Source organism: Halichoerus grypus, chromosome X (genome assembly GCF_964656455.1).
Source record: "Halichoerus grypus chromosome X, mHalGry1.hap1.1, whole genome shotgun sequence".
In the NCBI taxonomy this organism is placed as follows: domain Eukaryota; kingdom Metazoa; phylum Chordata; class Mammalia; order Carnivora; family Phocidae; genus Halichoerus; species Halichoerus grypus.
The window spans coordinates 109,123,438-109,149,128 of NC_135727.1; positions in this window are offsets into that span (position 1 = coordinate 109,123,438).

The window sequence follows — 25,691 nt, forward strand, 5'->3', positions numbered from 1 at the left end:
TGTACAAGGCTTCCTTGTTTGCTTCAAGATTTCTGTCCCTCCCCAGCAAGCTTTTTAATATGCCCCCAAGTGGGTAAAGCAAGAGGCGGAGGCCGCCAATGATGACGCCTATCCAAATGTAAGTGAGCCATAGCTTGCAGGAGAGATTCATCAGCTTGTAACAACGATTCATGCACTCTCGGGGCCTTCATGCGTCGCCTGACAGCCGTCCGAATTGGTTCGTGACCGGATCCACCTTGCCGGGAGCCAGGAACAGGTTTGTCCATCTTCTGTGGAAACATAAGCATAACCTTTCCCTCTATAAAGCAACACTCCTGGCTGCCATTCTGCATCCGCAGCGGGCTTAAACCATATATGTTCATTCAAGGGAAGAGGAGCCGTCTCTCCCTCTATGAACTGTTTTTCTGCTCTCGAGAGAATATCTCCCTGCGGAAGATTCAAGAAATTCAATGTAAACAATACTTGTGACAAAATGGAACGTGCATTAGATTGAGTAAATGATAATATATGATCTGTTTTCCTCCTTTTTAATTTTTTAATTTGCAATTTTAAAGTATTGTGTGCACGCTCCACAATGGCCTGTCCTTGGGGATTATATTCAATGCCTGTTTTATGCATTATACCATATTGCAAACAGAAGGCTTGAAATTTTTTACTTTTATATGCTGGCCCATTATCTGTCTTGATACTGGAAGGTAAACCCATCACAGCAAACGTTTCTAATAAATGAGTAATAACATGTTGTGTAGTTTCACCCATTTGTGCTGTGGCCCATATAAATTGAGAATAAGTATCTATTACAACATGTACATAAGATAAGCGACCAAATTGTGCCACATGAGTAACATCCATTTGCCAAAGTTCGTTGGCATAAGTTCCTCGAGGATTAACCCCAGCTTTTACAGCACGTAAGTGTAAAGGTCTGCAAATAGGACACTGTTTTATAATTTGTTTTGCTTGACGATAAGGAATTTTATATTGAACATGTAATCTACCAGCATTGGTATGCAATAAATTATGTTCCTCGTCTGCAGATGCAAATGACACCAAAGCGTCTACTTGAGCATTGCCATAAGCCAAGGAACCAGGAAGATTAGTATGAGAGCGAATATGAGTTACATAAATACGAGTATTACGATTTCTTAACAAAGTTTGTAAGAGTAAAAATAAACTAAGTAGGTTGGACTTATTAGAACATACCACGGCAGTATATACATTTTTAACGACCCCAACAGCATATGCTGAATCAGCAAGAATATTCACAGCCGAGGGAAAATCTTTTAATACTTGGGCGATGGCAAATAATTCATTTTGTTGGACTGAATTAAAATCTGTATTTTGAACCCAATACCTTTTAGTTGTCCAATATGCACTTTTAGTTTTTGACCCATCTGTAAACACAGTGGGTGCATTAACCAAAGGTTGTTCACTAATTATATCCTGAATAATAAATTCTTGTTTACGAAAACAATCCCATAATTTTCCTTTAGGAAAATGGTAATTAATTTGTCCCACATACCCTGCAAGGGCAATCTGTAATTCCTCTATATTCCGTAACAAAAATGAAAATTGATCTTTAGAAAGAGGAATAATTATATCCATAATATCACATCCGGTCATAATTATAGCTCTATCTCGAGCCTGTTCTATCAAATATGCAATCTGAATACCATAAGGAGTGATATTTTTTGAAAAATGATGTCTAGTATAAATCCATTCAGCAGGCAACTCTTTTTGTCCAATAATAGCTGTGGGATATTGCCATGTATTTAAAATATACATTGTCAAGGGTAAAGAAGGATCAATGCGAGTAAGAAAAGCGGATTTAATTTTTTCTTCCACAAATTGTAATTCCTTTTCTGCTTCCGCAGTAAGCTGTCGGGGACTATGAATATCAGAATTTCCTTGTAATGTATCAAATAAATTATGTAATTGATAAGTAGGGATACCTAAAGATGGCCGTAACCAATTAATATCTCCTAATAATTTTTGAAAATCATTCAAAGTCTTCAAATTATCCCTTCGTATAGCTATTTTTTGTGGTCTAACAGTATTTCTTTCTATCACATATCCTAAATAATTTATAATACTTCCTTTTTGAATTTTTTTCTGGAGCAATTACCAATCCAAAAGGAATAAAATACTCTGGCAATAATTTTAAGATTTCTTCTAACTCATTTTGATGGGGGCTAGCAAACAAAATATCATCCATATAATGAGCTATATACACCTGAGGCCACTTTTGACGCACGGGACGCAAGGCAGCGTCAACATAAAGTTGACACATCGTAGGGGAATTCATCATGCCTTGAGGCAAAACCTTCCATTGAAACCTTTGGTGAGGTCCCTGCCTATTTATAGAAGGAAGTGAAAAGACAAAACGCTTCCTATCATCTTTATGTACAGGGATAGTGAAAAAACAATCCTGTAGATCAATTACCATTGTATGCCAATCCCTCGGCAAGGCAGCCGGTGAAGGTACCCCAGGCTGGAGAGCCCCCATGGGGAATATGGAGTTATTAACTCCACGTAAATCTGTAAGTAAACGCCATTTACCTGAAGTTTTCTTTATGACAAAAATTGGAGAGTTCCACGGAGAAGTGGAATGTTCAATATGTTGTTTTTGTAATTGCTCTCTTACCAATTGGTGTGCAGCAGCCAATTTTTCCTTAGTTAATGGCCATTGTTCAATCCACAAGGGATCTTCGGATTTCCATAATATTTTAATAGGTTCCATCTATAATCAAAATTCCAGGTGAGCTCCCCACTGTTCTAAAACATCACGGCCTAAAATATTTAAAGGAACATCTAAAATATATGGTTTTAACACGGCCAGTTGCCCATCCTGGGAGGTAAATGTTACAAATTGAGTGGCTAAGCCAATACTTCGGACAGGTGCCTTGCCAACTCCTTTTATCTGACAAGGAATCTCATTATAGGGGATATTTTCAGGCCAATCAACAGTTTTGATAATAGTGATATCTGACCCTGTATCCAACAAGACAGTAATATCTTTCGTATTCAATTTAACTGTCATCAAGGGCTGCATACGAGTTATTTGTGTAGCCCAAAAAACACATTTTTGATCCGTACTGCCAAACCCTCCATGCCTGACAGCGGTAGTCTGACCTATGGGGAGATAGGGTAATAACAATAACTGGGCAATTCGTTCTCCTGCTTCAAAGGACACATCAACTAGGGAAGACATAAGAACTTGAATTTCTCCTCTGTAATCAGCATCAATTATACCTAAGTGAACAGTCACTCCTTTTGATGTCAAACAAGAGCGACCTGTTAATAGAGCAAAAGTGCCAATTGGTAAGGGTCCATAAATTCCAGTAGGAATTTTCTGAGGTCTATCCCCTCCTTTTAAAGTAAATGGCCTTATGGCTGGTATGTCCACTGCGGCACTGTGTTGGGTAGCTGGGCTAAGGGAGAATATGGTTGGTTTCCCCTGTTCATTTGTCCTGGGCCCGGGGTAGGGCCCGAAATCGAGTTTCCCTGCGGCTTTTCTGCAAAACTTGTATTTAATTTAGTGCGACATTCTCGAGCCCAATGTTTTCCCTTCTTACATCGTGGACAAATTCCAGGTCCGCGCCCTTTGTCAGGTTTCTTTTCTTTACAGTTCCTTTTCAAATGCCCTAATTGACCGCAACCAAAACATTTCATGTTCTCGAGTTGCTTAGATTGCAAGGAATGCCAGGTAGTGGCCATTGTTTCAGCAAACAGCTGCATCTTTCTACTCTCTGATGTAACATCCTTACAGGCCTTCATGAAAGCATTAATATCTCCTGTATCTTTAATAGGCAATATAATTCTCTTACAATCCTCATTAGCATTTTCATATGCCAGCAGTTTTAACAGCTGCTGTCTAGCTTCTTCCCCTATGACAGTTCTCTCCAAGGTTAATTTTAATCGTGATAAGAACTCGACATAAGGCTCGTTAGTCTTTTGAATAACCTTAGTCCAAGATCCATAATGTTCTCCTTTTGGGTGAATACGATCCCAAGCTTCTAAACTAATTTCCCGTAATTGATCATGGATTTCTTCAGGGGTAATAACTTGAGCAGCAATATCAGAATATTGACCTATTCCCGCCAACATTTGATAAGTTATAGCCTGGATCCGAGGATTGTTACTTAAAGCGTTCTGACGAGCCTGATCCATACAGAGCTCGGAGAACCACATCTGCCATTGCAGATATTCAGGCTCCTTTAAGAGAGCTCTACAAAGGACTCTCCAATCTTCTGGAGCAAAATTATTATAATGTCGAGCTATACCTAGAAGTAGCTCTTTGACATAATGTGATTGCGGTCCATATAGAGTCACTGCCTTTTTCAAGCGACCAATATCATCTATTGAAATACCTTCATAATATGGTGCTTGTGCTACTCCCTGGACCGGGGGAGGCCTAATAACCGGAAAGGCAAAGATAGGTCTGTCATCCTCACTCTCATCGTCATTATCCTTTAACGCATCAAGCTCAGCTAAAGCAGCAGAAAGAAAAGGATTTTTGGGAGAAAAGGCTAGCGCGGGCGGCAAAGGCGGAGCGGAAGGCCTTTTCTTAGATTCCCCCGCCATGGTCATGACCCGCTGAAAAACCTTCCATAAGTGCTCGGTCTCGGGATCCGACGTTACTTTCAGTTTCGATTCATCGCTATCGCACTCATTAGGTTCGCGAGGCAGTGCAAGCTTAAAGGCATCCTTTTCTATTGCCTTTTTCTCATCTGTATCAAGGGGAAGGTCCTGTATCGAAGGAGCCACTTCCTTCTGAAAATTCTCAACCGTGCGATCATCCTCCATTGCTCTTAACACTGTAAATATAATCGACCAGATGGACCAAAATCGTACAGGAATCTTTTCCCCCTGCCTCATGGCCTTTTCTACATTATGGCGGACCCGCCGCCAATTATCCACCTCCAGGGAGCCCTCCTCGGGAAACCAAGGATTCCAGTCTCGAACCACTTTCAAACACATCTCAATATCAGTAGAAGCGACAGTAATGCCATAGACAGCAAGTGAATGCTTCAGCATTCGAACATAAGGAGTAGAGGTTTCTTGTCCCATGACCCTGTATTGTATTAAATTACTCACCCTTCCTGAACGTCCTTCAGGGTCCCTGTTCGGGCGCCAATTGTCAACGTCTAGTGCGTTGGGGTCCCTGGGTAAGGGTCGCGAAATCACCGGGACACAGGGGATGCAGAGCAAAGGCAGCACTTGCAACTGCATACTGCCGTTTATTTCTTGACATCTTTTATGCTCTTTACAATCAAAATATATTGTTACTGATTAACAATGTAAGCATTAAGATATCCCGATACTTCTTTACGCAAGAGAGGACAAAATCAAATTCGGTTGCACCGGAATAATTACATATCTTAAGTAAATCTCATTCTCTGATCAGTTCTTATGCAAAGGTACCTTATGACCCATTCCCCGAAACTACATAAAATCAAACCCTATGCAGGAATGCTGAGATCAGACAACACCCCGCATATACATTTGAAGCAGGATGTTATCTGATCATCACATCCCCGCACACGAAGCCACTCTCCTCGGTGGGCGTCACAAGGAACAATGTGCCCAAGATTACTCAAAACATCATGAGCCATTTCTCAGCTGACCGGATGCCTGAGGCATAGGCACACAACAAGGCGAGGGAGACTTTTCCCCCTCTCAGGCCTGGGCGTTCCCGACCTTACCCTGCGTGCGCCACAGCACGCAAACAATTCCGGCCACAGAGGGCTCACATGCCTATGTTGGCCTCATTTACCTATCCTCTCGATTGCTTCATAGATGACCAAAGAAAATGAATTCTTATCAGCCATGAAAATTTCTGGTCTTCAGCCACTTCCTAGAGATTCCATAGTCCAATAACTGTTTATTTGAGAAATCCAAGAAATTAAGTTTTACTAATGAAGAAATTACACTCTTTCTCCTTCTCTGGATTTCTGCTGCATAATTTCCACTAAACTTCTTTTAAAGATTTTTTTTTTTTATTTGAGTGTAGTTGACACATAATGTTATATTAGTTTCAGGTGTGCAACATAGTGATTCAAGTTCACTATGTATTATGCTATGCTCTCCAGAAGTGTAGCTGCTTTCTGTCTCCATTAAACTTCTTATTCAAACCAGGTCTTATTTATCCATATATCAAAGGACTGTAATATAATGCTGATAGTTAAAAATCCTAAGTATTGCAAACTCTTCTACTTAAAATTTTTTATAGCAGTCTTCAGAATGAAATTCATTAAGACTGTTTATTTTCAGTTTTGACTAGTTAACAGTTTCACAGAGAAGGTAGAAGTAGCTATGAAATTACCCCAAGATAAAGAACATAATGGGCGGTGAAAATTTCTTAAATTAGGTAATGGTGAACTCTAGCACATTTAATGATCTTACTGAGCATCTGGTTTTTGGGAATTAGAGGCAATCAGAAATTAGTACACTCTTCTGATTTGAAATTAAATGTTCTTTACAACAGTCAAGAACTAAATCTTTTAGTTCACTTCACCACCTTGTCTCAATACTTGTTGTTTCTATGAAGAGATACACTCTCCTTTCTTTCTAACCAAAATAAAACCCACTGTACTCCAGAAATAAATTTGGATCTCAACTCTCTGAATGAAGTGAAGTGGTCTCCTTTACATAAAGCCTGCATTTTTCTATCATTTGCCATTTATCTATCTATCCATTTATTAATATAGTTAGCATATGCGTATATATTTAGCACCTGCTATATATCAGGCAATGGACAGGAGACAGCAAACTTTTGCTACAAATGGCCAGATAGTAAATACTTTAGGCCCTGCAAGTCATATGATGTTTGTCACAGCTATGTCACAGCTATTCTACTTTGTTATTGCAGTATAAAATCAACCATATGATAATTATCTTTCTCTGATTGACTTATTTCTCCTAGCATAATACCCTGTAGTTCCATCCATGTCATTGCAAATGGCAAGAATTCATTATTTTTGATGGCTGAGTAGTATTCAATTGTGTATATATACCACATCTTCTCTATCGATTCATCTGTCAATGGACGTCTGGGCTCTTTCCACAGTTTGGCTATTGTGGACATTGCTGCTATAAACATTGGGGTGGAGGTGCCCCTTCAGATCACTACATTTGTATCTTTGGGGTAAATACCTAGTAGTGCAATTGCTGGGTTGTAGGGTAGCTCTATTTTTAACTTATTGAGGAACCTCCGTACTTTTTCCAGAGTGGCTGCATTAGCTTGCATTCTCACCAACAGTGTAAAAGGGTTCCCCTTTCTCCACATCCTCACCAACACCGGTCATTTCCTGAGTTGTTAATTTTAGCCATTCTAACTGGTGTAAAGTGGTATCTCATTGTGGTTTTGATTTGTATTTCCCTAATGCCAAGTGATGTTAAACATCTATCTGTTGTCTGTTTGTTTATATTCTTTGGAGAAATGTCTGTGCATGTCTTCTGCCCATTTCTTGACTGGATTTTTTGTTTTTGGGGTATTGAATTTGGTAAGTTCTTTATATATTTTGATGGATTCCTGTCTCACATTTAGGTCTTTCATCCATTTTGAGTCTATTTTTGTGTATGGTGTAAGAAAATGGTCCGGTTTCATTCTTCTGCATGTGGCTGTCCAATTTTCCCAACGCCATTTGTTGAAGAGACTGTCTTTTTTTCCATTGGATATTATTTTCTGCTTTATTGAAGATTAGTTGACCATAGATTTGAGGGTCCATTTCTGGGTTCTTTATTCTGTTCCATTGATCTATGTGTCTGTTTTTGTGCCAGTACCATACTGTCTTGATGATTGCAGCTTTTTATTAGAGCTTGAAGTCAGGAATTGTGATGCTACTAGTTTTGGTTTTCTTTTTCAACATTCCTTTGGCTATTTGGAGTCCTTTTCGGTTCCAAAGGAATTTTAGAATTGTTTGTTCCAGCTCTGTGAAAAAGGTTGATGGTATTTTGATAGGGATTGCATTGAATATGTGGATTGCTCTGGGTAGAACAGACATTTTAACAATATTTATTCTTCCAATCCATGAGCATGGAACGTTTTTCCATTTCTTTGTGTCTTCCTCAATTTCTTTCATGAGTGTTCTATAGCTTTCTGAGAACAGATCCTTTGCCTCTTTGCTTAGGTTTTTTCCTAGGTATCTTATGGTTTTGGGTGCAGTTGTAAATGGGATCGACTCCTTAATTTCTATTTCTTCTGTCTCATTGTTAGTGTATAGAAATGCAACTGATTTCTGTGCACTGATTTTATATCCTGCCACTTCGCTGAATTCCTGTATCAGTTCTAGCAATTTTGGGGTGGAGTCTTTTGGGTTTTCCATATAGAGTATCATGTCATCTGCAAAGAGAGAGTTTGACTTCTTCATTGCTGATTCGGATGCTTTTTATTTCTTTTTGTTATCTGATTGTTGAGGCTCAGACTTCGAGTACTATGTTGAACAGCAGTGGTGATAGTGGACATCCCTGATGCATTTCTGACCTTAGAGGAATAGCTCTCAGTTTCTCCCCACTGAAAATGATATTCGCTGTGGGCTTTTTGTATATGGCTTTTATGATATTGAGGTATGTTCCCTCTATCCCTATGAAGAGTTTTCATCAAGAAAGGATGCTGTACTTTGTCAAATGCTTTTTCTGCATCTATTGAGAGGATCATATGGTTCTTGTCCTTTCTATTATTTATGTTGTGTATCACATTAATTGATTTGCAGATGTTGAACCACCCTTGCATCCCCAGAATAAATCCCACTTGGTCGTGGTGAATAATCCTTTTAATGTACTGTTGGATCCTATTGGCTAGTATCTTGGTGAGAATTTTACATCCATGTTCATCAGGGATGTTGGTCTTTAATTCTCTTTTTTGGTGGGGTCTTTGCCTGGTTTTGGGATCAAGATAATGCTGGTGTCATAGAATGGGTTAGGAAGTTTTCCTTCCATTTCTACTTTTTGAAACAGCTTCAGAAGAATGGGTATTAATTCTTTTTTAAATGTTTGGTAGAATTCCCCTGGGAAGCCATCTGGCCCTGGACTCTTGTTTTTTGGGAGATTTTTGATTACTGGTTCAATTTCCTTGCTGGTTATGGGTCCGTTCAGGTTTTCTATTTCTTCCTGTTTCAGTTTGGTAGTTTATACATCTCTAGGAATGCATCCATTGCTTCCAGATTGCCTAATTCGTTGGCATATAGTTGCTCATAATATGTTCTTATACTCATTTGTATTTCTTCAGTGTTGGTTGTAATCTCTCCTCTTTCATTCATGATTTTATTTATTTGGGTACTTTTTATTTTTGATAAGTCCCCTACTATTATTGTATTATTATCACTGTGTTTCTTTAATTTTGTTATTAATTGGCTTATATAATTGGCTGTTCCCATGTTAGGGGCATAAATATTTACAATTGTTAGATCTTCTTGTTAGATACACCCTTTAATTATGATATAGTGTCCTTCCTCATCTCTTATTACAGTCTTTGGTTTAAAATCTAACTTGTCTGATATAAGGATTGCCACTCCAGCTTTCTTTTGGTGTCCATTAGCATGGTAAATGGTTTTCCACCCCCTCACTTTCAATCTGGAGGTGTCTTTGGTTTTAAAATGAGTCTCTTGCATACAGCATATCAATGGGTCTTGCTTTTTTATCCAGTCTGGTACCCTGTTGTCTTTTGATGTGGGCATTTAGCCCATTTACATTCAGAGTAACTATTGAAAGATCTGAATTTAATGCCATTGTATTACCTGTAAAGTCACTGTTTCTGTATATTTTCTCTGTTCATTTCTGGTCTATGTTACTTTTGGGCTCTCTCTTCACTTAAAGGATCCCTTTATAATATTTCTTGTAGGGCTGGTTTGGTGATCACAAATTCTTTTAGTTTCTTTCTGTCCCGGAAGATTTTTATCTCTCCTTCTATTTTGAATGACATAAAGTATTCTTGGCTGCATATTTTTCTCATTTAGCACCTTGAATATATCATGCCAGTCTTTTCTGACCTGCCAGGTCTCTGTGAATAGGTCTGCTTCCAGTCTAATATTCCTACTCTTGTAGGTTACGGACCTCTTGTCCTGAGTTTTTTTCAGGATTTTCTCTTTATTTCTGAGATTTGCAAGTTTCACTATTATGTGTTGGGGTGTTGACCTATTTTTATTGATTTTGAGGGGGATTCTCTGTGCCTCCTGGATTTTGATGCCTGTTGCCTTCCCCAGATTAGGAAAGTTCTCCACTATAATTTTCTCTAATATTTGCTCCTCCTTCCCTCTTTCTTCTTCTTTTGGGATCCCAGTTATTATAATATTTTTTCACTTTATGGTATCACTTATCTCTCAAATTCTCCCCTCGTCATCTAGTAGTTGTTTATCTCTCTTTTTTGCAGCTTCTTTATTCTCCATCGTTTGGTATTCTATATCACTATTTCTTTCTTCTGCCTCATTTATTCTAGCAGTTGGAGCCTCCATTTTTTATTGCATCTCACTAATAGCCTTTTTGATTTTGACTTAGTTAGATTTTAGTTCTTTTACTTCTCCAGAAAGGGATTCTCTAGTGTCTTCTATGCTTTTTTCAAGTCCAGCTAGTATCTTTATAATCGTTATTCTGAACTCTAATTCTGACATCTTAATTATGTCCATACTGATTAGGTCCCTGGCAGTCAGTACTGACTCTTGTTCTCTTTTTTGAACTGAGTTTTTCCGTCTTGTCTTTCTGTCCAGAGAAGAATAGATGAATGAGAGAATGAAATACTAAAATGGCAACAACGACCCCAGAGAAATATACACTAAACAAATCAGAAGAGACCCAAAACAAAAAAGAGAATATAATCAGACAGGCCAACAGTATAGAGCAATACACTGGATCCTGTGTATATTTTGGTCTTTTTTTTAGAAAACTAGATCCCAAAATTGTAAAGAAAGAAAAACTTATATATATACAAAAATAAAATTAGATACAATGAAAGGATAGAATGTAATTGTAAAAATGAAAATTAAAAGACAAAAAAAAGAGAAAGAGAAAAAAAGGAGGAATATGAACAAACAGGTGAACAGAACAGAACAATATGCTATATCCTGCACGTATTTTGGTCGGTTTGTTAGAAGGAACTACATCTCAAAATTATAAAGAAAAACATATCTATACAAAAATAAAATTAAATACATTGAAAAGATAGAATGTAACTGTAAAGATGAAAATTAAAAAAAGATTTTAACAGAACCAAAAAAAACAAAAACAAAAAAAAGAAGAAGAAAAAAGAGAATATGATCAGACAAGTGAAGAGAACAGAGCCATACACTAGATTCTGGGTGTATTTTTGTCTGTTAGAAGAAACTACATCCCAAAATTGTAAAGAAAGAAAAACATATCTGTATATGTATATATATACATATATATATGTATGTATACAATAATAAAATTCGATACAATGAAAAGATAGAATGTAACTATAAAAATGAAAATTAAAAATGACTTTAAAAAAGAGTCAATAAAATAAACTGGTTGAAAAAGGAAAGAGAAAAAAATTAAAATTGAAATACTAAAGAATCATGGGGAATAAAACCATGAATTCTTTATGGTATATTCCCCTAGTGCTGGAGTTTTGCAATTCTCAATGATCAGTAAACTTGGACTTGGCTGAATGTTCTTGCTGATCTTCTGGGGCAGGGGCCTGTTGCATTGATTCTCAAGTGTCTTTCTTTGCCCTGGGCAGAATTGCACTGCCCTTACCAGGGGGCCAGGCTAAGGAATCTGCTCCAGATTGCTCTATGAGGCTTTTGTTTCCTAAAGGTTTTCCTCGAAGCTCTAGAGGATGAGAATGAAAATGGTGGCCTCCCAATCTCCAGCCCCTGAGCTGAAAACTCGGGGCCCCACTCCTCAGTGCACCCTCAGGGAAAAGCAGTCAATCACTCCTGTCTTCCTGGTCTCCATCCGCACTCCGTGCTCACCCAGCCTGTGACTGAGCATTTGTATCTCAGGCATGCGGCCCCACTTCAAGTCTCCACAGTCACCCAGCTGTGCCATGGTGTGCAGTTTTATGGCAACCTTGAACTGAAAGCCCACTCCTAAGCTCACTGATTGGAACCGACTTCCCTGCTCAGATGCCCAGAGCTCTGCCGCACTCAGGCACTCCTGGTCTTCCTGTGACCTGGAGGATCCTGAGGCCACACTGTCCCACCTAGGATTCCACCCTACTTCGCCTCCTGAGCACCTTTCAGGCGGGGACGTCCCTCACTTGAGCAGACTTCTAAAAGTTCTGATTTTGTGCTCCGCTGCTATATCACTTTCCAGTAGCCAGCTTATGGAGGCTCCCCCCTGCCCCCGCAGTTTATCTTCCCATATATCACCTCAGATTCACTTCTCTGAACCTCCTACCTTGCAGAAAGTGGTGGCTTTTCTATTTGTAGAGTTGCAGCTATTCTTTTCTTAGATCTCCAGTTGAGTTCGCAGGTGTTTAGAATGATTTGATAGCTATCTAGCTGAATTCCTGGGACCAGACGAAACTAAGGTCTCCTATTCCTCCACCATCTTGTCTATCAGAAATAGTTTGTTCTTAAATCACTTTTTATGTGAGGATTTTCAGGAATACTTTTTAGGTCAAAAGCCTGTGACTGTATATCAGGAAAGAAATTACATAAAATTTTATTGAAATGCTTTTTAAAAAATATTCAAGTAACTCCAAAACATTTACAGTTAAATAACACAAGATTATAAGATTTGTTGCATACTTGAACATTGTGATGATATAGTATGCCCATAGGGAAGAGAAAAGAACTAAGTTAAAATATCATTCATTCTTTCTATCATCATTTTTCAACCCTTACTATGAACACATGTTGGTTGGCAGTGAACTATTTAAAAATGTGAAAGTGATGTTGTAAAACATTATGTACTAGAGAATTTCCAAAGAGCAGCTCTTGTTGAGTGTGAAAGTAGATAAAGTCAGAGCGGGGCACCTGGGTGGCTCAGTCCATTAAGTGTCTGCCTTCAGCTCAGGTCATGATCCCAGAGTCCTGGGATCAAGCCCCCTGTTGGGCTCTCTGTTCAGTGGGGATTCTGCCACTCCCCCTGCTTGTGCTCTCTCTCTCCCTCTCTCTCTCTCTGTCAAATAAATAAATAAAAGTTTAAAAAAATGAAACAGTCAGATCAAGCTTACTAAATATCTGAAGAATATCAGTTGGGAAAATCATCCACTTCAAACTTAAATACTAGAGTTAGATTTTGGGGATAAGGTTTGAATGATCATTTTTCCATTCTCTTGGTGTTTGTTAATATTTGCTAGCTAATCTTCTTAGGGTAATATTTCCTCAACAAATAATTTTCTTTTATTTTATTAAATACAATATATAAAGTGTCTAAGATATATTACATACAGTACACCTTAGTTATATTTAGATAAGATAATCCTATAATCTTATTTTCCTGTGTCTCCTTTGAAGTCTTTGTTTTCCATAATTACAACATTATTTTTTTAATTTAAAAATTGTTTCAGACCATCAGTGGAAACACACCAACTCTATTGGCCCCATACTTTTTGAACATTCTTTAAAACTGATGTGATGCATTTAGGTTATACCACCTTTATCTGTAACATATTTTATTTTGAACTATATGGGGGAATCTCTACTAATAACATATATGGAGAAAAATTCATGCTCTCAACTTATAAAATGATCCACTGTGCTGTGGATTATTTTGAATATGTAACATTATTTTAAAGAAACAAATAGTAGATTTTAGAAATTTTTTTTCAAAAATATGTTGAGGAGGAAAAGGAATTTACCTATCAGTACTTAGGAAGCAAGGAGATCAGACACAATGCTAATCATGGAATACTCACTCTTGGTTGTGTTGCTAAGCTAGGGTCTAGAGACACGGCAATGGAACAGAAAGCTGTGAGCATCCATGATCTTGTGGAGTTCACAGACTACTATGGCAGATAATTTTTTAAATAAATAATTATTCAAATAATTAAAAAGTTACAATTGTGATAAATACTTTTAAATGCAGGTGTTATATGAAAACAATGAATCATGGAACACTACATCAGAAACTAATGATGTGCTGTATGGTGACTAACATAACATAATAAAATAAAATTTAAAAAAATTAAAAAAAATAAATGCAGAGTGTTATGAGCAAATGAAACTAGGAGATGTGTTTTTTTCTGAAGGGGTAAAGCTAGAGCCCATATTATTGGGTGTAAGAGAAGAGTAACAATATAGTTATATGAGGTTAAAATGAAACTATTGTTCACAGACAAGGAAACCCTGCTTGTCGGCTTCATGCAAATTCTCTTTGAGATGACCAACTTGTCTAGGAACTCATCTCTCCTACTCTGTGAGCTTCTGATTCAAAGAGTTACTAAGGTACTCTATGCATTCTATTATAGTCCATCCAAAAAAAAAAAAAAAAAAAAACAGGTATTTGGTTTCTGGATTTAAATGTTGCCCTTCTTTAAATTTTAATGTGGTATAGAGTTCTCCGCAACTTTACTTCTCTCCCTCAAGTTTATTGTGAGCTCCTGAAGTGGAGATTTTGTCCTCAAATTTGATTCACTGTAGTATACCTATGCACTCGGAAAGTGCTCTTAGAAGATCTGAAAAATAGATAAATCTTGTCCTAATTTTTTTGAGTTGACAGTTAAATACAATTACCCTTACTGCTTTACACTTTCTTCTTTCCATTAATCACTATTGGGTTTCTTGAAGTTGTGAACCGCAAAACAAAACAAAATAAAACAAAAAGGCACACTGTTCTAAACCTCAGAGTATAAAATGTGTAATTGGATTATATAAGGGGGGCATGATATTGCTTAATGGGATATTCCTTTTCTTTTTTTTTTTTTTACTGAAATTCAAATCTGAAATGATTCTTCCCAGCAATTTAGGCTTGACGTGTCATAGTACACTGGTGCAGACCAAGATGACCTTAATGTTCCCCTCAGCTTGACTAAGCTTTAAACAGGCTTCTTCCTCATTATAGGCCCCTGATTTCCTTTTTGCAGAACTTTTACTTCAGTAAACTTGGAACTGTAAATTTTTTCTCTGCTTCTTTGAGATGTAAATCTTTTACAACCCAGGAATGAGTTTTTAAGGACATGGGAGCCATCCTTTTGAAATGTAATCATCAAGAAAGCACCCCTGTGTCCCAGACTCTCTGTGATAGTTGGAAACTGACATAGACAACCACCAGTTAGCAAACACAGATTGCCTAATCATATTGACCCACTTCCCTTGACTGTCCTTCAGGTTTTTTTCATTTGTTCACCCCAGTCTTTAAAATCTTCCTCCTTTTGTTTCAGGGGAGCTGAGTTCAGTCTCTCCTATTGCAATAGTCTCTCTCTCATATTACAATAGTCTTGAATATATTTTCCTTTTCCTTTGCCTGTTTAAGTGGTCTGGTGCAGTTTTCCATTTACAGCACAGTAAATGCTGTTTCTCCCTAATTTTACACAGAATAAGATCAGACATTTCAGCTATGCTAAGGACCACAATTAGGATTAAACCAAACATTGCATCAGAAGGATGCAATAATTTCTTGGAGGGAAATTGCACAGACTTTATGATTACAGTCTATTCTTAGAAAGCCCAGTAAAGTTTACACCATCAGAACTATGAACTAGAAATATATATCTTAGCACAAATTGCATGAGGTGAGCCCAAAGAAGCTTCTGACAGTCAGAAGAGGAAACCAACTGCTTAGCTCTATCCTAATTCATTGACTGAGACAGAAATAGAAATTTATGTTCAAAATCTTGGATACACCTGTCATAGGCACATATTTAATAATATATGCATATTAAGTTGTATACAGTTTAAATTCTAGAATTTGGCCTCCATCACGCTCAAGAAAACTTTATTCTTATTTTATTTTATTTATGGTTATCATGCTGAATTTCTTAACCTCTCTAGATATTGTGGTAGATATATGATTGATCATTAAAAGTAAAAATATAAACTTCAGAATAGATAACATTTCCCACCTCCACTTAACCCCCACATGTGAGGTATCACTGTGCCTACCATATGTTTCACTTTCATTGTGGTTCATATGTGGAGTCTCTAGCACTGTGCAGTAGAACTTTCTGCAGTGATGGAAATGTTCCAGTAAAGTAACCTCTAGCCACATTTGGTTGTTGAGCACTCAGAATTTTGCAAGTGTGACCAAGGAATTGAAATTTTAACTTTATTCTATGACAAATTTAATTTACATGTAAACGATCACATGTGGCTAGTAGCTACTATATTGGACAGAGCTTGCTACAGGGTTAACAGTACAAAGCTTTTTATAAGATTCTCATAGTAGAAAATGAGATCCATGCCTACCTAGGTCAGAGTTTCTCAGTCTCTGTACTATTAACACTTTGGGTCAGATAATTCTTTGTTGCATGTACACTGTATGGGGGTGGTGGAGAGAAGTGGGTCTTGTACATAGAGAGGATGTTTAGCAGCAAGCCTGGCCTCTATCCCTAAATGACAGAAGCACCTCTACTTTAGTTATGACAACCAAATGGCTTCAGACAATGCACATTGCCAAATGACCTCTGGGACTTTAAGGAGCATCCACATAAGCATTACCTTTATCATTCCTGATCATTCCTGATGGAATTCTGACACTTCTTCAGGCGATCTGCCTCCAAGACCACCTGGCTCAATTAAGGAGGCTCATTGACATGTCCCCTGGACTGGATATCTGAATATATGATTGTGAAATAAGAGGTGGAGAGAAAATAGTACAGGAAAAAAAGAAAGGAAGAGAACTAATTCTATTACAGACACAAGGAAAGATTAATTTTTAAATTATATACTTTGAGTTCTCACACTTTTCCCTTTGCAAAATGACCTCATCTATATTTCCTAATGTGTTTGATTACTTGAAATTACCACCCATTTAAAGATTTTCTAACTTCATATCATTTTGGCACATTTAATTTAAGAAGCATTTAAATAGCATTCTTAAATCTCACCCCTGTGAAACAAGAATAGAAATAAAAACCTCTTCTAAATCTGTCAAAGGTCAGAATTACACTTCCTACCTCAAACGAAAGCAAATTAGCTCAGTATAAGTGAAGAAGGGATGTGTGTGGCAGCAACAAAGGAGGAGGAAGAGGACATCATCTATGGATATAGATAGTCTAGAAGCAATAGTCATTTATAAACAGTCTTAGAAAGAAGAGTCTGGATTCAGAAGATGTGAGTTCTAGCTTCTGGTCTGGCATATTTAAACTGTGTGAACTTTGACAATAATGATCCTTCATCCTGAATGTTCTCATTTAATTGTACACAGGCGTGCCTACCCAAGTACTTCATCCTTGATTTAGCATTGAGAATAAAATGAAATGCTATCAGTGTTTGGTTTGTGGCAGTATTGTGAACATAGCTAGATAAATATTTCTTTATAATCTTGCCGATGTAGTCTGTGCTACAGTAACTTATATTTATAATGAAGGCCTACAACAATATAATGACTGCTTTCCAGAATACATAGTACATACTCATTTTTAGTCAGATATTTCTGACTTAATCTGAACATTTCTATCCTAGTCTACCAAATCAGAATTGATTGTACAGACTACCACTTATCAATGTGCTAGTGCCTTTATTTTTATTTTTAAGCTAAAATATAAAATACCTTTAGAAGTTTTTTTAATACAACATTTGACAGTTGTTGTTTTTTTTTTAAACAAAACGGCATGTGTTTACTAGTGACTCAAGCAAACATTTCACTGCATTTATTCCCATTGAGTGTGCCAAGATGCCTCTGTGGTTTTTGGGGGCCTCATCTTAGATGGAGAGCTACATATGATAATAAGAATATAATTCAGTTTAACAATTACCAAAATGCTTTTTTTTGCAAGTGATTGTTAATAAAACAGTATAAAACATACTACAATTCTATTCAAAAGACTTAAATTCTTATATAATATGTATAAATACGTTTTAGATTTGAAATTAGTTGTTCCTCTATTTTCAGAACAAAATATGAGGGAGTAAAATACCTGTAACTTAAGCCAAAAAGAGGTTTTTACTCTATGGCAAGTTGAGGAATACCTTTTTGAAAATTGTGATGCTTTTAAATAAAAAGAATGCTTAATATGTTAATTAGCTTGATTGTAGCATTCACTATGTATATCTATATCCAAACAACATGTTGTATACCTTAAATATATACAATTTTTATTTAAAAACGACCCAAAGACCAAGAATGCTGATTGGGGGTAAAGATTGTGAAAAATGTGAGGAATTTAAATAAAATCAAGAATTTAAGTTTTGAAGGAATAGGCAAGGAACTGTGCATTATAGAGCAAATTGTTACTCACAGTAGTAAAACATGCTATTTGAAATAATATACATGTCTTGAATCTTTAAAGGGTAAGCTATTTTTAAGAAAATGTGGAAAAATGTTTATATAACTGCCATTTCAAAAATAGTACTAATTTTTTCATTGATAATGTTGGCCTCATGTATAAGAATTTTTTTAATATTTTTATTTTTTTATGTTATGTTAATCACCATACATTACATTATTAGTTTTTGATGTAGTGTTCCATGATTCATTGTTTGCGTATAACACCAGTGCTCCATTCAGTACATGCCCTCTTTAATACCCATCACCAGGCTAACCCATCCCCCCACCCCCCTCCCTTCTAGAACCCTCAGTTTGTTTCTCAGAGTCCATAGTCTCTCATGGTTCGTCTCCCCCTCCAATTTCCCCCCCTTCATTTTTCCCTTCCTGCTATCTTCTTCTTTTTTTTTTTTTAAACATATAATGTATTATTTGTTTCAGAAGTACAGGTCTGATTCAACAGTCTTACACAATTCATAGCGCTCACCATAGCACATACCCTCCCCAGTGTCTATCACCCAGCCACCCCATCCCTCCCACCCCCACCACTCCAGCAACCCTCAGTTTGTTTCCTGAGATTAAGAATTCCTCATATCAGTGAGGTCATATGATACATGTCTTTCTCTGATTGACTGTATAACAATTTTTTGAAATGAGTGGATATTTACTGAACAAAAGAGTTGGCCTAATTATTTTCCCCATTTATTTGGATAAAAAAAAGTTTGGCTTAAGTAAGTACACTACTGTGATGCACACACAGACTGAGGCTGTTAATAAACACTGTCATAAAATGAAGTGTTTCCCACAGTATTAACATTTATTAGTGTTACAAGAATTTAGATATCCTAATATATATTTTGATAATTATTATTCAAATTTAATAAAGTACATCTATATTGGGATATAATCCCCAAATTCTGGGATTGATATAATTAAGAATAATTTTATTTTACTGCTGTTAGAAGACACTAAATATTTGGATCAATAAATGTTGATCAGGCTCAGGAAGTCATTGCATATGTTGGAGGACAGAAAATAGCTCTAAAATACAAATTTGCTTAAATTACGGCAGTTTTATAGAAGAGCTGTAATCATAATGATAAGAGGACTTGTCAGAGTTGGAGGGGGGTTAATTGGGAGTTTGTGCTTTGCAGTGACTAGAAGCCCAAAAGAAATCTGCAAATTCCAACCAAACAAATAATCAAATTCTATTTTGTTCCCCTACTGTGGATGAAGGAGGAATTGTAAGATTAAATAACTGACACTGAGTGTCCACTGTAGAGGTATTTGACATGCAGTGTTTTATTTAAAGTTTATGGAGCAGGTGTGTCCTTAAACTTCAAATCAAATCAAATGATCAAGTCCCCAAATGTGTATGTCAATAGGAGCTTAATTTCTGTTTCTCGAGTTGAACAGCCCTTCTACTAATGTAGAGTCTAAATCTTCAGCTCCTTTATCCATTTTTGCATGGCACCTATGACCTTGTGCTTGGTAGCCTTTCCTGCCAGCAGATCTTACTTAGAACCATCACAGAACATCACTGAGTTTCTCATAACGTTTGACCTCAAAAGGAATTTTGCAAGAGTTTTGACTCTTTTCTCTCATGTAGCTCATTGGCTCTAAGGCACATTTATTTATTTCCTCCCTAGTAAACAGAATCTGCAACCAAAGAATATTGAGGAGAGCCTTCTTTGCTAGGTTAATTATACTGCAGATATATATGTTTCTCAAGGTTACAGGTGCCTTCTTTCTTCATGTTTGTATAATTGAGATGGGACATATAAGAAGAAAGGGAAGGTGAAGATGAAGAACAAGAAGAGAAGAAGGAGAAGAAAAGGGATAAAGAACTCAAAAAAGGAGAAAGAAAGAAAGAAAGAAAGAAAGAAAGAAAGAAAGAAAGAAAGAAAGAAAGAAAGAAAAAGAAAGAATAGCTTTATAGAAGAATTTTGCTGTTTCTTTCTTAAAAAATAAAGAATCGTGTATACTTTAAATGTAATATCTCTGCAAGGTCATTCAAGTTCTTTCTCAGTTTCCAGTATTATTAAAGCTACATATAAGGGTATACAGTGAGGAAAACTGTTATGTCCCATGGCATTAGGCACTATGTCATCTTAGTAACGATATGAATGCTATCTAGTGAGTTCTTCTCAAAATCATTTTATTTCTAAATCTCTAAAGTATATGCTGTTTTTTGTTTGTGTGCCATCAATTTAAAAATAGATGGCATATGATGTCAAGAAAGAGATAAAGGAAATGGAAAATTATTTTTTCTGTGATAATGGAAATACAGAGAGCCACATCATATCTAGAGCAAGAATGAGACACTATATGAAAATTTAGAAAACAAAAAGTGCAAGAAAATGTGTATCAGTCATAATTAGAAAAACAAAATATCCTTCTATTAAGAAGAGATTAGAAGCTAATACAACAATTGGAATGGTTGATACAGTAAAGATGAGGAGGCAGAAAATTTAGAATTACTACCCACAAGGTAGAAATTGTAGGGACTACAGTCAGTTATACCACACTCAGTTGACTGATTTCCAGGAGAACACTTGGTCAAATGATTTTAGGCTATTCGACAAATCCAAAATCTCTTCACAGCAGTACCTAGATTACTGTTTTATAGAGTAACTGGGAGAAAGTGTGCGTATACTGAGGGATGCGAATCTTGGGGAGACATCTTAGTATTCTGCCTATCACAATGCCTACAGCCTATAGGTCAATAATTTTTCTCCTAGAGGAACTCTGACAAATATGCCCAAAAACACATTCAGAAAAATATGTATAAAAATGGACAGAATGAAAACAGTCTTAATGTAAATATCAACAAAATAATGGGTATGTAAAATGTGTTCTTTTCATAAAATATGTTCTTTTCATAAAATGTGTTCTTTTCATAAAATGTGAAAGGTGAAATTAAGCCACATGATCCAATATGGACGAATCTCAGAAATATACTGTTGAAATAATTGCCAGTTATAGCAGAATTCATAAAGTATGATATCACAACAGATATTATCTTCAAAACATACCATATATATGTTAAGTGTACCAAAGCAAATAACTCCTATAAATCATTAATAAAAACCTAATACAAGTAAGATATGGGCAGGAATTTCACAGAATAAGAAACTTGAATTTAACATAAAAATATATTCTCACTAGAAATTTAGAAAATGCAAATTAATACAAGTAAATACTACTTCACTCTCCTCTGAGGGCCCAAAAATATAAAATACGTAAGGCCTAGTATTGGTTAAGAACATTAATGAATATGCATATTGATGCAACTACTTTGCTTCAATATTTGAAAATCAGTGTATCCCACTATATGAACAGGCTGAAGAATAGATATCATAACATCATATCATTTGACACATAAAGGGATATGACAAAATCCAACATCTATTCATGACAAAAACTCTCAGCAGCCTGAAAATAAAGTGGAACTTCTTCAATTTGATAAAGAACATCTAGACAAGAGTGCCTGGGTGGCTCAGTCATTGAGTCTGCCTTCGGCTCAGGTCATGATCCCAGGGTCCTGGGATCAAGCCCTGCATCAGGCTCCCTGCTCAGCAGGAAGCCTGCTTCTCCCTCTCCTACTCCCCCTGCTTGTGTTCCCTCTCTCACTGTGTCTCTCTTCGTCAAATAAATAAATGAAATCTTTAAAAAAAAGAACATCTACACAGAACCTACAGCTAACATCATATTTATCATTGAAAGACAATGTTTTCCCCTCATATCAGGAACAAGACAATGATGCCCACTCTCACCACTTTTATTCAACTTAGTATTTGACATTCTATTCACTGAAATAAAGCATGAAGAAGAAGAAGAAGAAGAAGAAGAAGAAGAAGAAGAAGAAGAAGAAGAAAAATAAAAGGTATAAGATTGGTTGGAATGGAAGAAATAAAGTTGTCACTATTTGCAGATGACATGTTTGTTTATACAGAAAATACCAAAGAATCTAAAAGAAAAAATAAGATAAAAACCTAGAACTAATAAATGAGATGAGTAATGTTGTAGGATACAAAATTAACACATAAAAATCAATTGTATATCTTTATATTAACCATGAAGATGTGGAAAACAAAATTAAAAACACAATACCATTTACAATTACAAAGAAAATGAAATATTTAGGTATAATTCTAACATGGACGCTGAAAATTCCTGTGAGAAATCTACATGCATCCTGGTCAATAGTCTCAGGATGTCGGCAGACAAAATACCAGTTTCATTGTCACCTCTGTGTGATCTCTTCTTGTCAGTGTCTTCTTCCCTCTGAAAATGTTACCGACCTCTGAATCTCTCTCCTGGTTTTCTTTTATTTTTATTAATTAATTAATTAATTAATTTGACAGAGAGAGACACAGTGAGAGAGGGAACACAAGCAGGGGGAGTGGGAGAGGGAGAAGCAGGCTTCCCGCTGAGCAGGGAGCCCGATGCGGGGCTCGATCCCAGGACCCTGGGATCATGACCTGAGCCGAAGGCAGACGCTTAACGACTGAGCCACCCAAGCGCCCCTCTCCTGGTTTTCTTTTAGTTATTTTCTATCATTTTCCTCTTTGGTGGGGGGGGGGCGTGGTGGGTGAGTCCCTGTCCAGGATAAGGTTCATGTTTGCAGTTACCTAGAATTTGAAGGGATTTCTGATGCTCAAGAGCCTCACTTTTTCATCCTTTTTTTGTTGCTCAGCAGGCTAGATAAAAGTGTCTTGACTGTTGTCCACAAAGCTCCAGTATTTTCTACACTTCGTTTTTCAAAAAGAGCAACAGATAAATAATACTCTTCCATCTGGGTTTCTTGGTCCATGGCTTCCCAGTATAGCCTTACTTCCTCTGCCGCTCTTCCTGCGTTTCTCAACTGTTCTAAGGGAGTGTGTGTCCTGCTGTTTCTCCTGTGCATGCCCTAAAGGATTGAGATGTAGTGTGTTCATGTAGATCTAGCAGACCCAGCTGAGAGAATGGGAGAGTATTTGCATGTTTTGTAATGGCCTTGATCCCCTTAATAGGTGTTTGAATATTTTTTAGTGTAGTGTAGTGTGTGTTTGTTTGTGTGTGTGTGACCTTATGAAACATGTCTTCTTTTCAAGGTTTAGCAATAGCCAGTCATAGTAGGTGCCTCTATGGTTTTTATTTAGCATGGTGATTGCAGAGTGACCAGCCACACAGGACACTGATGTGGTTCAGATGAGACAGAGGGGAGCAATGATCATTGTCTCCACAAGATACTTGCATTGCCTTACAAAATACTGATTAAATAAACCAAAGAAGACTCTAATAAATGGGAATACAAACTGTTTTCATGGATTGAAAGATTCAATATAGTAAAGATGTCAGTTCTCCCCCAATTGATCTATAGGTTTAATATAGTGACTATAAAAATCCCAGCAAGGTTTTTTTTTTTTTTTTTTAGACATAGAAAGGCTTATTCTAAAATTTATGTGGGAGGGAAGATTCCTTAGAATAGCTAAAAGAGTGAAAAAGAATAAAGTGAGAGAAATCTTTCTACCTAATATTAAGGCCTACTATCTACCTATAGTTACCAAGACAGTGTTGAATTAGCAGAGGAAAAGAATAGAAAATGCAGAAGTAGGCCTAAATAATATGCCCAATTGAATTTTACAAAAGTGCAAAAACAATTCAATGGAGAAAGCATAACCTTTTCAACAAATAGTGCTACAACAACTGGACATCCCTAGGCAAAACAAAGAATCTTGATCTAAACATCACATGTTATAGAAACATTAACTTAAAAACACCACATATTTAAATGTTTAATGAAAACTATAAAATTTTTTGTAGAAAAAAAGAAATAGGAGAAAATCTTTGGAATCTAGGGCTAGACAAATAGTTCTTAGACTTTAGACCAAAACCATGAGCAATAAAAGGAAAGAGTGATAAATTGGATATTATCAAAATCAGAATCTTTGTCCTGTGAAAGATCCTATTAAGAGAATGAAAAGAGGGGCACCTGGGTGGCTCAGTTGGTTAAGTGTCTGCCTTCGGTTCAGGTCATGGTCCCAGAGTCCTGGGATAGAGCCCTGCTTGGGGCTCCCTGATCAGTGGGGAGTCTGCTTCTCCCTCTGACCCTCCCCCTGCTCCCTCTGACCCTCCCCCTGCTCATGCAGTCGTGCTCTTTCTCTCTCTCTCTCTCAAATAAATAAATAAATAATGAAAAAATAAGTTATCTAACAAAGGACTAGTATCTAGAATATATAAGAACCGTCAAAACTCAACAGTAAAAAACAATTGATCCAATCAGAAAATGGGCAAAACATATGAAGTGACATTTCACTGAGGAGTGTATCTGGATAGCATATTATCACATAAAAGATGTTCAACCTCATTAGCCATTAAGGGAATGAAAATTAAAACCACAATGAGATATCACTACATAACTCTCAGAATGGCTAAAATAAAAAATAATGCCAAATGCTGGTAAGGATGTGGAGAAACTAGATCACTCATACATTACTGGGGTGAATGTAAAATGTTGCAGGCATTCTGGAAAACGGTTTGACAGTTTCTTATAAAACTAAGTATGCAATTGATATACAACCCAGCAACTACACTCTTGGGAATATATCCCAGAGAAATGAAAACTTACATTTACACCAAAACCTGTACACTACTTGACTGCTCATAGCAGCTTTATTTGTAATCCAAAACTAGATTATCATTCAATGGGTGAATGGTTAAACAAACTGGTAATCCACATCATAGAATATTATTCAGCATGAAAAAGAATTAAATACTGATATGCAAAACAGGTGTATGATCTCCAGGGAATTATGCTGATTGACAAAAACCAATCTCCTGAAGATTACAAACTATATTATTCAATTTATATAACATCCTTTAAATGACAAAATTATAAAAATGAAAATGAGACTAGTGTTTTCCATGAGATAGGGACAAGGGGGTGGTAACTATAAAGGATGATATGAGGGATCCGTGTGGTGATGAAATTATTCAGTATTTTGACTGTATTGATTTCAATATCTTATTCAATAGATAGTAAGTAATGTTTTACAAATATTACCATTGGGGTAAACTGGGTAAAGGATACACAGGATCTCTCTGTATTGTTTCTTAGCTGCATGTGAACTTAGAATTATCTCAAAATAAATATTTTAATTTAAAAATTAATGTAATTAATGGTTAAACTTCCAGGCTGTAGAGACAGACCATTGGGTTCAAATTCTGAGTGTATATCCTGTGATCTTCTTAGGTAAGTTTATTTTCTCTGTACCCTAATTTCCTCATCTTTAAAATAGTATTAATAGAATTTACCTCAAGAGGAGTTACTTATACATTTTCAATAAATTAATGCTTTTAAAGTATATAGAACAGTGCTT